General features: G+C 42.9%; 1 protein-coding gene across 1 annotated transcript in view; it reads right to left on the bottom strand.

Annotated features, from left to right (window-relative positions):
• LOC119551250 (GTP-binding protein Di-Ras2) overlaps nt 1–11322 on the bottom strand; it is a 34712-nt gene extending 23390 nt beyond the window's left edge. Inside the window, exon 1 of the mRNA XM_037860495.1 lies at nt 11076–11322. The gene's annotated coding sequence lies outside the window, so the exon portion shown is untranslated. The remainder of the gene's footprint in view (nt 1–11075) is intronic.
• Between the last annotated feature and the right edge of the window lie 1670 nt (nt 11323–12992).

Raw genomic sequence — 12992 nt, forward strand, 5'->3', positions numbered from 1 at the left:
TGTTTTCAGCAACTCGGGAATTTATTGCAACGGATTTGAACTGCTAATGGGCCCGAAAACGGCCGTAGCGATAAACAAATGATTTTATGACACTGATGCTGGTCAGAGCCGGAGTTCCAGCCACATAATCTCACCCCTTCATCTCGCATGCGCCTTATAGAGGCTGTTGTAGTGGGCTGCAGTACCAGCTTAACGATTACAAAGTGGCGCCGCAGAATCTGGGCCAACAGGCGTTGCCGTTAAACTGTTGATTACTGCGATGATGGCGGCTCGGGATCGCATTCCTGCCTCCTAGCCCGCAAAATCCTACACCTCTCCACACTTTCCCCGCGGTGGGCCCCATATTAATCTCCGCAGACACGAAGCGATGCCATAAATTCAATTTTGGCCGAGAAGCGCGCCAGTTTAACCCTTGGACATGCAGGTGAACTCTAGGGTGGACCACTTCAATTTTAAATACTCGCTATCGTTGGGCCTATTGTACTATTTAAAGAGAACGTAAAGAGTTACCTTTAGATTTAAAATTTTAAAACAAATTGATTCCGACAAAACAAAATCAGAAAAAATAGGGGTGACAAAGAGAAAAATTATTTATGAGTTCTATAGAAAGTGGGAATTTTAAAATGGGAAAACTAAATCACAACTATTTTTAGGTTTTTTATAAATATTCTACGACCATTAATAAAACAGAAATGAAAACTGTTATCATTGAAAACAGGTCGATTTTATTTAGAATAACTTTACAGTTTTTATAAGCACTGAAGCATTTTTTATTTGGAAAAATTGCTATTTTGCCAATTGCCAAAAAATTGATAACTGCGTTAGAACTTCATTTTGGCTTTAAAATGAAAAGTTTTTCTTGACCTTTCCAACTAAAGTTGACTTCAAAATGTTTATTTCTGTAACTTTTTAAAGTTCCTACCTTTGAAAGAGGCATCAAACTGTACGCTGAACAAGAATATATATATTCTATTTATAAATCCCTACTAAATTTATTTGGGTATACAAGCCGTGCAATATTAGACACCACCGAGGACCATCCCTACCAGTTCCCCGATGAAGGCGAGGCATTATAGCCCTTTTCCTTCTGGCTCAATGGCGTGCAGAAAATGGGTCACTAACTGTTACTTATTTATACTAATCACGGCAAATTGCCGCCGAGAGTTGGAAATGGGGTGTTAGGCAGAGTGCCGAAGTGGATACATCCCCCTCAAAATGGCGCCAGAAGAGGACTCCTTTTATCTATTCGACTTAAGTGTTGTGAAAAACTTTGTTGAGGTATCTAAATATAGAGGGCGTCGGCAAGGGCGAGCCTGAGGTTGAGGTCCTTTTGACCGCCCGGCATTCGACAAACAGTTTGCACTTGAACCGAGCTCATTATGCCGCCTGCCTGGGCTCCAGATCCTCTCGGGGTCTTAATGAGCAAACTCTGTGGGGCAAAGCTTAGCTGCAGAAACAACAAATTAGTTGCAGCAACAGGAATCTGATGCAAATTGGCAAGCTGGAGCCAAAGCTGGTGACTCGGCTAATTGGACAATGGGAGCCGGGACATAAACAGGATCAGAATCAGGATTAGAATCAGTGTCGGGAGCTGCACATGGAATTTCCCTAATCGACTTAGAGAGAAGTGCTTGGCTTTGGCATTTTATCGACTCGATTCACTCGTTATCCGTCGCCAGTTGCACTCTATCTATCTATCTATCCATCGGCACTCTAATCGAGTTCCGTGCGACTTTGCAATCAGGAAAAGGTTCAGCACGCAAATTTCGTAATCGACTTTGCGCTGATCAGGGGTGCTTAAAAAAGGATCCAATAAATTTGATTGCAACCGAACCATGAAAAGCCAGCAAGGCAAAAGCTGAAGGCACCGGGAGATACAAGCTGGCAAAAAGGTCAGGCATTCGCTGGCAGCTCCGCTCACACGACCCTCAGGTCACAGAATCCCCGGCTAATGGCTAAGCAAACAAGCCAAGGACGAGGATGAGGACTTGGATGAGTACGTGGCTGAGGACGAGGACCATCGAGGGTGTAGCAAAATTAATGCAAAAACTTAATCAGGCGCGCGAGAAGAAAAAGACTTTGGGCGGGGGTCAGGTGCAGATGGCTGGTTGCCAGTTGGCTGCAGCAGGTCCACGAGGGGTCGTCATCGATTGTCAACATCTGGCAGTGCCACAAATTAAACACAAACAAACCAGAGACGCCGAGACAGCAGTGGGATTCACCCAACTACGCCTTTGTGCCAGTCTTTTGGCCAAAAGAGTGCAAGTGCTCTGCAGGATTGTCATTTCTACTCGCCATTCCCAGAGATGCGAGTACAAGGTACCATTACCAGTGCCAAGGTGGATCAACTTAGTCAGTGAATCTCTATAAAGTAGTCAGGGAGTTGGCATTAAAATAGCAATTATTGCCAGAATCAAATTCTTTAAATGTAACCTATTCCTTATACTTCTGCTTATTTAATGTAACAACTACAATTTGTATTACAAGACAATACAAAGCGAAAGAAACATTTAAGTATTCTCTCGTTTACTTGATTTAAAGCCTTAATGAAATTTCAAGGACTTCAAGAATTTTGTTGTTTTCACTTTTAAATGTTCAACAAACTAAAATATATTATTCCAAGAATATGGAGTTGTTTAAAAAATCAATTTAACAGGACTAATTTTCTCAAAATTATTTAAATACCTTAACAATTGATTTCGAGTTGCCTTTGGACTGAGATATATTTTATGAATATTCCTTAATAGATAAAGTTCAGTTTAAAAATATATAATAAAACAATTAAACTAAAAATGGCCAAGAAAAATGGAAAACATAGTTATTTTATTAAACATTTTGTTTTTAACTGTTAACCTAATGACTATTGTCATCAAAGAGGTTGCCAAAGAATACTTTTTTAAAAATTGTCAAAAAGAATGAGGACATTCGAAGAATAGCTTCAGGAGATTATAAAACATTTTCTGTACGCGAAAAAATGGGGAAAAGTCCCGCTCCTTTAAGTACCTAGCCAGTTCCCATCACAGCTCGTTACCCATCCGCCCTGTTGGCTGGGGAATCGAAGTAATGGCTGGATGGCAGGAAAGAAGCGGACCCAAAGTGCGCTCCCCGTTTGACTGGCCACGTTCCATGCAACAGAAACAGAAACAGCAACAGCTGTAGTTGCATTTGCAATGTCAGTGGCAGTGGGACTTGCCACAGTTTTCCCGGATAAAGAGGAGGATTCGGGGCACGTCTGTCCCGGCCGTTTGTGGGTTAATCGCATTGCCAGCAAACACGAGGACAATGCCAGTGTGTGCAGACGCGTCTTGGCGTCAATTGATTTGACTTGGCCCGATTCTGACCCACTTGGGGCCACTTTCCCCGAGCGAAAGCCAGTGAATGGGTGTGCTCGGCAATTTCGGCAGCTCATGCGGGCTTACTTAGAGCCCTCGTACGCTTCCATGTCAATGGCGATAAAAATTTATAAGCTTCCCGAACAACACTTGGCATCGAGTCATCGAGTCCTCCCCAGCCACCCAGCAAATTGTAGCGAACACTTGGCATTTGAACTGAATTTATATGCATGTTGCTGCTTGCCGTTTTACTCGAACTGTGAATAATTGAAACAAATGTGGCAATGCCATCGCAGCCATAAATTTCCATACATTTATGCCAGAGTCGTATAAAAATAGAATGCAATTGCTGGCAAATATGAAAAGATTCGCTTTCCGGAGCAGTGAATTGCCATAATCAGTGGGGAAAAAATGATGAAAAATAAAATGGAGCACTGCAAACTTGAACCAATTTTTCGTGGTCATGAATGGCATATTTATTTACGATTTTCCCCCAGCAAATTTACTTTGTCAATTTAATTTACTCCGCATCGCTTTATGTCTAACCATGCACGTCTCCGCATTTTCAAAGAGCAAGACATCCTTGGTAAATTTCAATTAAAATGGGAAATCTGCACGCTCAAAGAAATGCACACCAACACAAAGTCAGCTCCCACGCAAAGGGAGAAAGCAGAAAAAAAATGAAAATGAGATGGGGTAGTCGCTTTTGTTAAATGCTAAATATCTGTCTATATATAAATTGAGCTTATTTATCAAAGTTTTAATTAAAAACTTCATGGAAGAGTTTTCTAAATTGCTAAGTGTGTAATTACAACTGTGACGAGGGCAGAGCACCTCAGATACCAGGAATCCCCCAGGATCTGCAGCGGAGATCCGTGCAGGACGATGGATGAGATTTCAACGTCATCCGCCTTAATGTATGCAACAAATAAAATTCACACAAAATTGAATTAGACTTAATAAACACGAATGCCGCCGTGGGACGTTGGCGAGGAAATGGGACCGAGCGAAGGCACAAAGGACGCAGCTGAAAATCAACCGGAAACGAGCAGGAGTACCCCTGCCCTCTTCCGCTTCCGGAGGAGATGGCGAAGGAGACCAAGATGGAGAGCAGGTTCAAGTTGTCTAGAACGTAATAGAGAAGCAGTGCAAAGGCAGATTCATAAAGCACGCAACGCGCTTTACGCGTGAGTGACTTTCGGAAAACTCGCGGAGTGGTCGGGGGAAATGGGGGAAACACGAGCAAACACGGTGAAAAATGTTAAAAAGAAAGCGGAAAGTAAAATCACAAACAGCATTCCCGGCATTCCAAGGACAGGGTAGGTCGGTCCCCGAAGCAGCACAGCACGCCAGGAATCCCGGAACGTCCAAAGCAAACTTTCAATTTCACCAGCCAATAAAGGAGCCACTGTCGAACTGTGGAAATTTCAAAGACCCATATTACGCATACGTCCCCATACGTTGACCCCACAATGACATAACACTAATGGCGGGCAGCTCCGAAAAGCTGACAATCAGATCAGCACATTGTCACATCTGGTCTAATGAGCACATCTCGGGCATAACCCACTTTGTTTCGCATCATCCAGGCCAAAACAACGTTAGCGGACAACAAAGTGGGCATAATTTGATTAGGCCTCTTGTATGTACGGCTTCCTTTGACGAGATTCCTGCAATGCCTCAAAGTTTCTTAAAGTGTAAGGACCTGAGAGCGAGCAAAAGGCCTCCGGCCCTTGTGAAAGCCAGCAAATTGACGGACAGACAGACGGACTTACGAACTGGCAAAAAACGCGTTTCCACGAGTTGCCACGGCCCCTGGAAAAGATATAAAATAAATTGCGGAATGCCAACAAATAAAAATTTATAAGTGTAGGCCCAGAAGCCCTCCAGCCATTCAGCCAGCCCAGTCATCCCCTGCAACCACCATCAAAAAGAGCCGACCCGGCTTCCTGGACACGCCCCCTCCTAGGCCAACATTGCCCTTGTCAAAGACGACGGGGCCAAGACGATTATAAAGAGATTTGTGTGTCTGTGCCTGCGTCTCGGTTGAAGTTTCAGTCGCGGGCGGCTATAAGGAGAGGTCCCAAGGAGCTGGGGGAGCTACAGGAACCCGACCCGGAACGAAGCACATTTCGCCCAGCCAGCCTGATGAGGCGCTGATGACTGTCATCATAATCTCGATTAACATAATAATATACGTAATCTTTATCGGCATTGATGATGCGCCTGATTGTGTCCCTCTGTCCCCCATCTCCTGGCCATATTGTTGCCTAATTTTATCTTTCGACCCCGCCAAATTGCCTATCAGGCTACGATCTGATTTCTTTTTTATAGCCTTGTTCCCCTCCATTGTTTGCCCCTGGCGATTTGAAATTAATTGCTTTATCAGCCCATAAAAGCTGGTCAGATTCGTCATGTTTGGGGTGGGGGTTTGGTGGGCCTCTTTGAATAACACTTAGCCACTTTCGCGCTTTAAATATTCAAAGGCCAGGCGCTGGGGACTGCGAACTCAATTTGATATTATCATCGCAGCAGAGCCGAACTGGCTAAAAAACGAACTGGCTAAACTTTTAGAAAATCCACTCGAGCCAAAATGGGGGATGGCGGCTGACGGATGTTCGAACTTATTGATTGCTCTGCCACAGAGGCCTGGTATTTGGAATGGAAAATGCGAGGCGGCAGAGGGGGCGTGGCGGGCAGTGGGCGGAGCAAAATGGCAACAAAAAGGGGCAGCCGGTCGGCGGAAGTTTAGTCGAGATTGTCAATAGACCCGGCGCGTGGATTGGAGGAGGTCCATATACAGACACACATACATATTGCGAGTGATTCACTCAGGCATATGCTGATGGCGTTTCATTTTTTCCCCACATAAATCCAGTGGGTTTTTTATACCCTTTCGACTGTCCTGACAGTCCCCGTGAGTACGGGGATTTGACAACCCAGCCCAGGCACTTTTTCCTTATCCCCGGCTAAGCGATGACAGCGATCCATGGACTTGTAGGATATTCCGTCTTCACTGCATTTGACACTTTGAAATGGAATCGGGCTGTGTTTTGGGCTAGGGAGGTGCCTTCGGCTGGCCAGCCCAATGCACTTGTCTTTGGTTTGCTTTTGGCCTTGCCTTTAGTTTTGATTTTCCACTTGATCGAGTGCAAACTTCGGTTGGTAAACGCCCCCTTCCACAATTCCCTTGCTCACTCAGGCGTGTTATCAAATTATAAACAATTTCACCGTGAGTATGCATTGTTAATGTGACTGAATTGTTCACCTTAATTAGGTTGCAGCTCCCCACTGGCCGCCTTCGTCCTGCAGAATGTGCCCTAGATTAATTTCCTGTTGGAGGGGAAACGTTTTCCACGAACGGTGTCTTGAAATCGCTGTGCATTTACTGTAAATTGCAATGCATAAATGTATAAATACGCCGAGCCAAGGCATCCATTATAAAATCCAGTTTGAGGAACGTGCCACAAGAACGCTCCATACCATTTCCACTTCCATTTGCGCAGCCAGGTTGCCAGGCTGTAGTAAGCCAAGTGGGCATTTGTCTCAAAAGTTAAAATTGCTTTTAATATAATGCGATTTCTGTTTGCTTGGGCATGATTCGCATTCCTGGAATGCCTCGGCGCTTGGTTGGCAAGCATTTAATGGTCATTAAGTGCCTTCAAACGTGTCCCATCTCAGAGCTTGTTGAGACAATTTTGTACAATAAAATTTCAATAAAGCTGGGAAAAAGGGCCCTCGAAGCGGTTGGGAGGAAGCCAGAGGAAAAAAAGGGAAAATCCGTTGGACCATAAAATCAGCACAAACCCAAACACACATCCTCATCGAGAGATGATTATCATGGTGGGGAAGACAACAAACATGGTCCAGCACTTTAATCAAATGAGACCGCAGCTTCAAGAGGCTGTTCACCCACAAGTATCTGTGCCATGCAGAGTGTGTGTGCTAAAATTTCAATGAAGCCATTGGCGGCCAAGAGGCCCAGAAGTGCTGGCCGGAAAAAGAGCAGAAACTATTAAAGTAAGTGGAAATGGAGGCATTAAGGCGGAAACACGAACTCACACATAGGTCTCGGTTCTGTTATGTTCTCCTCTGAAAAGGGGGCCGTTGTCAGGCCAAGTGGAAGCTTTGAACCTTTTATGTGCTTTTAATTTTAATACAAAAAAGCAGGCAAAAAACAAAACAATTTTCCAGGCATTCAGTTTTGCCATTTTGCCACTTTGGGTGCCACATACATATATTTACATATAGGTGGCACCCGTTTTCCGTGTGCATTTTCAATTTGCGCTTTGCATACGGATTGCAATTCACGCCAGCTGTCGGCATTCTCAGGGATAAACCTGTGCGTACCACAGTGCGTATGAGCGATGCGAAAGTGCCCAAGAAAGTGGGTAGCCCCAGCACAGCAGCCTCACCAAATGGCTGGTTCTTGAAGGTGTCAGCTGCAACATCTACGATAAATGTACTATGCCGAAAGTAGGAACAAAGCCAGGCCCACAGGCATTCAGTTTATCAATTAAATGAGTCACATATAATTAATAGCCTTCGCAGACAAGCAGCCTCTTGGGGTCTTTTGTCCATGACAAACGGCTACGAATGCGGTGGGATTAATGAACCACACTCTACGAGAACCTGACTTTAATATCAACTCGATCGGACCAAAACACACACACTGCCTCTGCAGAGAAATGCAAACTATGGTAAATGCCATCGCACTTCAGGCATCCGGTCTAGACTTCATTATGATATAGTGTGCGCCTGAGTCCTGAATCCTGAGCCCTGAGTCCCGAGGCCTGTGTCCCCGAGGAGCTACGCAGCTGGCCCTACTTAAGATACAATAAAAAAGCCGGCATACCTACGGGGGCATCTGCATGGCTCTGTGTGCGCGTGTGTTTTATCCCCCATTCGCAGTTTGACAGCAAAAACGTTTAATCTAGCATAAACATATGGAACATAAGCATTTACATGTGACTGTATACATACATTAAGGGATGAAGGCGACAGGTGAGTATTACGGCCCCACCTTTCTTCGGGTAATGGAACTCTTCCCCCTAACAACAGCTTTAAGAAGCCAAACTCAACTCGGCTTTAAGGCGAAATTAATTATGCAATCTTGGTGGGGGACTAAACAAACAGTTGCGGCTTTCGATTACCAAGAACTCTCATATTCGTGCATAAAAAAAGGAATACATAAACCTTTTTCCTTACTTTTGTTGACCTTTCATCGGAGCAGAAAATAAGAAATTCTTAGAAAAACAATCGGAAATGTACAATTAAACGAATGAATTTCATGAAAGTAAGATGTATGGGTAGGAAATATGAGTCCAAATTAATGTGGTGCTTTCAGCTACTGGAATGTCATTCCTAGAACACTAAGCTTGGGCTTTTGGTGTTGTTTTTTCAGCAAAAAAGGACCCAGACTTACAAAATTTAATTCAGAATTTGTTTAATTTCGGGAAAAAAAATCAATAAACGATTCAGATTTTTAGAAAATTAATAAATAATCCCGGAAATATTAAGGTATTAAGCAAAAAGGACCCGGACTTATAAAATTTAATTTAGAATTTGTTTTACTTTCGGGAAAAAAGAACTAGAAAGGATTCCAATTTTTAGAAAATTAATAAATAATCACAGAAATATTAAGGTACTATTTCATTTACTAGCGTATATGATATGATATGATACGATAACGAAATGTATTGATTTTAAAATTATTTGGGCTTTCATTTTCCGATCCTTTCTATGACAGCTTTATTTATGGTAGTCCGATTTTTATAAAATATAATTCGTAATTCTGAAATATTAAAAGTAGAAAAGAATATGAACAAAAATAACGAAGCTATACTTATTTTCCTATTACTTCCCCATTCATTATCCGATCCCTATGACAGTAAAATAATATAGTCGTCCGATATTCTGAATAATAAATAAATTATAGAGTAAAAGATACTTTATTGAAAAACACTAAAGCTAAGTTTTTCAATATTCTTATTTCAATATTTTGCCGATCATCAAAAGAATATAGTTGTCTGATCCGGCTCGTTCCGACTTGTATACTATTTACAATAATATAAAGACTTTTCAGAAGGCTTATCCCGATAGCTTTAAAGCTGAGAGACTAGACAGACTTGTCTAGTGATGCTGATCAAGAATATATTATATTATGGGGTCGCATGATGTTTAATGTTTTTAAAATAAATACGTGGTTTAAAAAATACAAACAATGATTACTTAATAATAATAAGTATAATACAACTCAAAAAAAAAAAAAATAATAATTTTTCCTGAAAAATCCAGTAAAGCCAATAAATTTCACAAGAAGTATGTTTCGTAAGAAATATGAACGCAAATAAAAGTGCCACTTTAATGGACGTTGGGCATTCCTAGAAATACTAAGCTCTAACTTATAGTGTGCTTCATCGGAAATATGTCTCTCTTATATTTGGGAAATATAAGCAGAATGCAATGAAACTTTCTGTTACAAGATAGTTTGACGAATACTAACACTATAAATCGTACTGTTCGGAGTGTTAGAACCGAAGATATTACATTTTATAGCTAGCCTCCGGGTACCAAAGTTGAGAACTAGAAGCTTAAAATGCGATTATCTCGGAACAGTGTTTTCCCAAGAACGACTTTATGGTGGACAAGATTCCGGGAAAACTTTAAGGCCGATTTGCACTATTTATTCCATTTGCGCTGTAATCGACGTTCCCAAAATTTCCAGGAATCTAAATATTTCTCGCCGTAGAGGTGCGTATGTCCCCTTAAACACACATTGATTTAAAAAATTCTAGGAATTTTTTTCTATTTTTTTAGAAATGAATGGTAGGCAACTGTGGTTACAAGATTATATATCTCACACCCTGGAATGTCATGGCTTAAAACGGCTAAAAATCCCCTCTCAGCAATGGACTCCATTAATAACCAAAGTATCGAAATGGAACAGAATAAAAGTGAAGTCCGCATGAAGCAGTTTTCTGGTGGGATGAAAAAAACATGGTAAAATCCGATTATGGACCCACAAAACCAGTGCAAAAATGGATTGAGTATTGCCAAAGAGCGCCGTTTCCACCTTCTATTTATTTGACAAATTTAGAACTTATGGAGGACCCAAACCAGAGGGGGATTCGCTAGGGTTTCCTAGGGGATGCTTGCAGCATACATCGCACCAGTGCTTTCAGCCATGTGCGAGCTGTGTAAGCGTAATAAAAATGCACAACATGACACAGCTCATCCTCCTTCGTCCGGGACACACAAAAGGCAGATCTAAAGGCAACTTAGAGCTTACTTAGACATGTTAACTGCTGCGAGGACTCTTTGTCTCTACACCTAAAAAAAAAAAGGAGGAGGAGGAGTTCGCAGCGAAACTTGCGGCAGCTACAAATTTAATACGCTTACGATAAATTTTTATTATGCCAGCGAATGCTGCCGTTAAAATTGGATATCGAAGAACCCACCTAGGGCTGGATGGAGGAGCAGGAGAAGGAGGTTTCGGTATCGGTTTCGGTAGGATGGCATGCGAAAAATTTGAATTTTCCGCCATAATCGTAACTTGTCCCCCGTTGGCAGGCACTTTAAAGTCTTTACTTCTGCCCTTGCACTCAGTACGTGCTTTGTTTTTCTGGCCCTGTTTACGCCTTAATGTGGCCATAAAGTGCAGGAGCTGGTGGCCCAGGATGGACGCATTCCGCATGCCGGACTTAACCGCCAGTTTTTTGTGGGTCATCTGGACAGGCTTACCTGGCGTATACTTAATCACTCCGTTTGGTAACTGCAAGTCGGCACGTGAGATTGATTAAATTTCTGATTTATGTTCTCAGGAATCACCCGCACACAGAAAAAGCCACAGACACTCGGAAACAACGACCGACCGAAGCGAGTTACTGAAAAAATAACCGTCGCTCTTGACACTTCTTTCAGAGTTATGATCCGCCGTTTAAAATGCTTCGATTTCCGTTTTCCGTTGAGGAACGCGTGCGTTGCTATCAAGCTGGGAACTGTTTGGCCAACAGCATGGAAAGTGGCTTTTATAGAACCAACGTCCCTCGAGTGTTTGCCGCCAAAGCATTCAAAACACAACGTGTTGCAGGTTGTGGTTGCGACCAAAACAAACCTTCCAAGGATTCAGCACGCAGGCGTCGGCAGGACCAAACGGAGGTCCTTGCTGGCATTAGCCGGGATCTGAACCAGAGCTTTTGCAATCGAGGATACCCCTCGAACCTGCTGGAAAGGTTGTAAGCTCACCCCTTCGGCATTGTCAACTGCGGTCAGTTGGTAATAATTCGTCTGACAGTTCAATTTTGGACAGACGCCTCCAAGAATGTTTTGTGTTATTTGGAATTGGCATCTAATTATTGGTCATATGTCTTGGGGAGAAACTTTAGTTTTGAAACCAAAAGTGGCCATAAAGATCCAAATATCTGTCACATTGAAAACCCTCTTTCCTCCCGAGGAGAAAACACTAAAAGACCAATTGTTTGGACACGCACCTCAAATGGGAATTAAATCTGATGAGTGCCAAAGAGCATTTCATGTCAGGCAGAGATTCTCATTTAGATGCCTGAGGAAGCCTCTGCAAATATTGACATACAAATGTTAATTATCCACAGAGCACCATGGCATACAGTGGCTGCCAAAAGGCAAACGAGCACCTGCGGCGGCCAACAGGGCGTATGCTCGATAATTGTCGGCCGTGCCGAGTTTACTCAACATTCTTGAGGCGGTTCAGCTCGTTAATATTCAATAGGAGGTATTAAATCCAAAGTGTTAACAAACTTTTGCACTTTGGATGGCAAATAAAAGAGGCGTTCGGCTCTCAATGTGTCATGTTTGGGAATGTAGAGGACGTACCGAGTATTTCATTAACCTGCCTCGTCCAGATACGCACATCGGCAGCTGCTGTCTTTGTGTGGAGCGTTAACTAGTTGTTTCCTCCCACCACATCGCCCTCTGACCTTCTGCTTTTGTGGACCAGCTGGTGAATTGTGTCCAGTGTCCATTGGAGCGAGCAGGGATTTTATTATCATTTTTGTGGCACCCCCAACCTGGCAAAGTGTAAACTTTCAACCACCTTGCACTGTGTGTGTACCGACCAGTCTGCCGGCACCTCTGGCTCCCTGGGCACCAACAATGGGGATCCCTTTCAATGGGAGTGCAGCGTGCATAAACACAATATGCAACTTAGCAACTTTCCAAATTAAATGCCAATTGCAAAAATGCAATATACACAGAACACAGAATGTGACACAGGAAAACCAAGGCAACCGATGCAATCAAAAAATGCTCTACCACCCACTACAACCGGTTACGGTGAAAGCTTTTTTGAATGCCAAGCGTGCGCATGACATAATTCCTTAATTACCAAAGTTGTCAGACGCACTTAAAAGTGAGTTACAATTACAATTTGCCCCTACAATTGTCTGCTGCACACTGCGGATGCAAAATAAACGCCTGGACTCAGCCACCTGGAGAGGCACCAACGTCTGGTTGGCACAGGCATTGGCAAAGGAAAGGGCAAAGAATGCATTACATCAGGGATTTTCGGAATCACCATAGTTCCTCTAATCTAAAGGCTCACAAACTGTCAAGGTTGCAAAAACAATTTACAAATTGTTTTGTAATGTTGTCTGGAATATCATAAACTTTTCTGAGTGGGCC

This window comes from Drosophila subpulchrella, chromosome 2R (assembly GCF_014743375.2).
Source record: "Drosophila subpulchrella strain 33 F10 #4 breed RU33 chromosome 2R, RU_Dsub_v1.1 Primary Assembly, whole genome shotgun sequence".
Taxonomy (NCBI): Eukaryota; Metazoa; Arthropoda; class Insecta; order Diptera; family Drosophilidae; genus Drosophila; species Drosophila subpulchrella.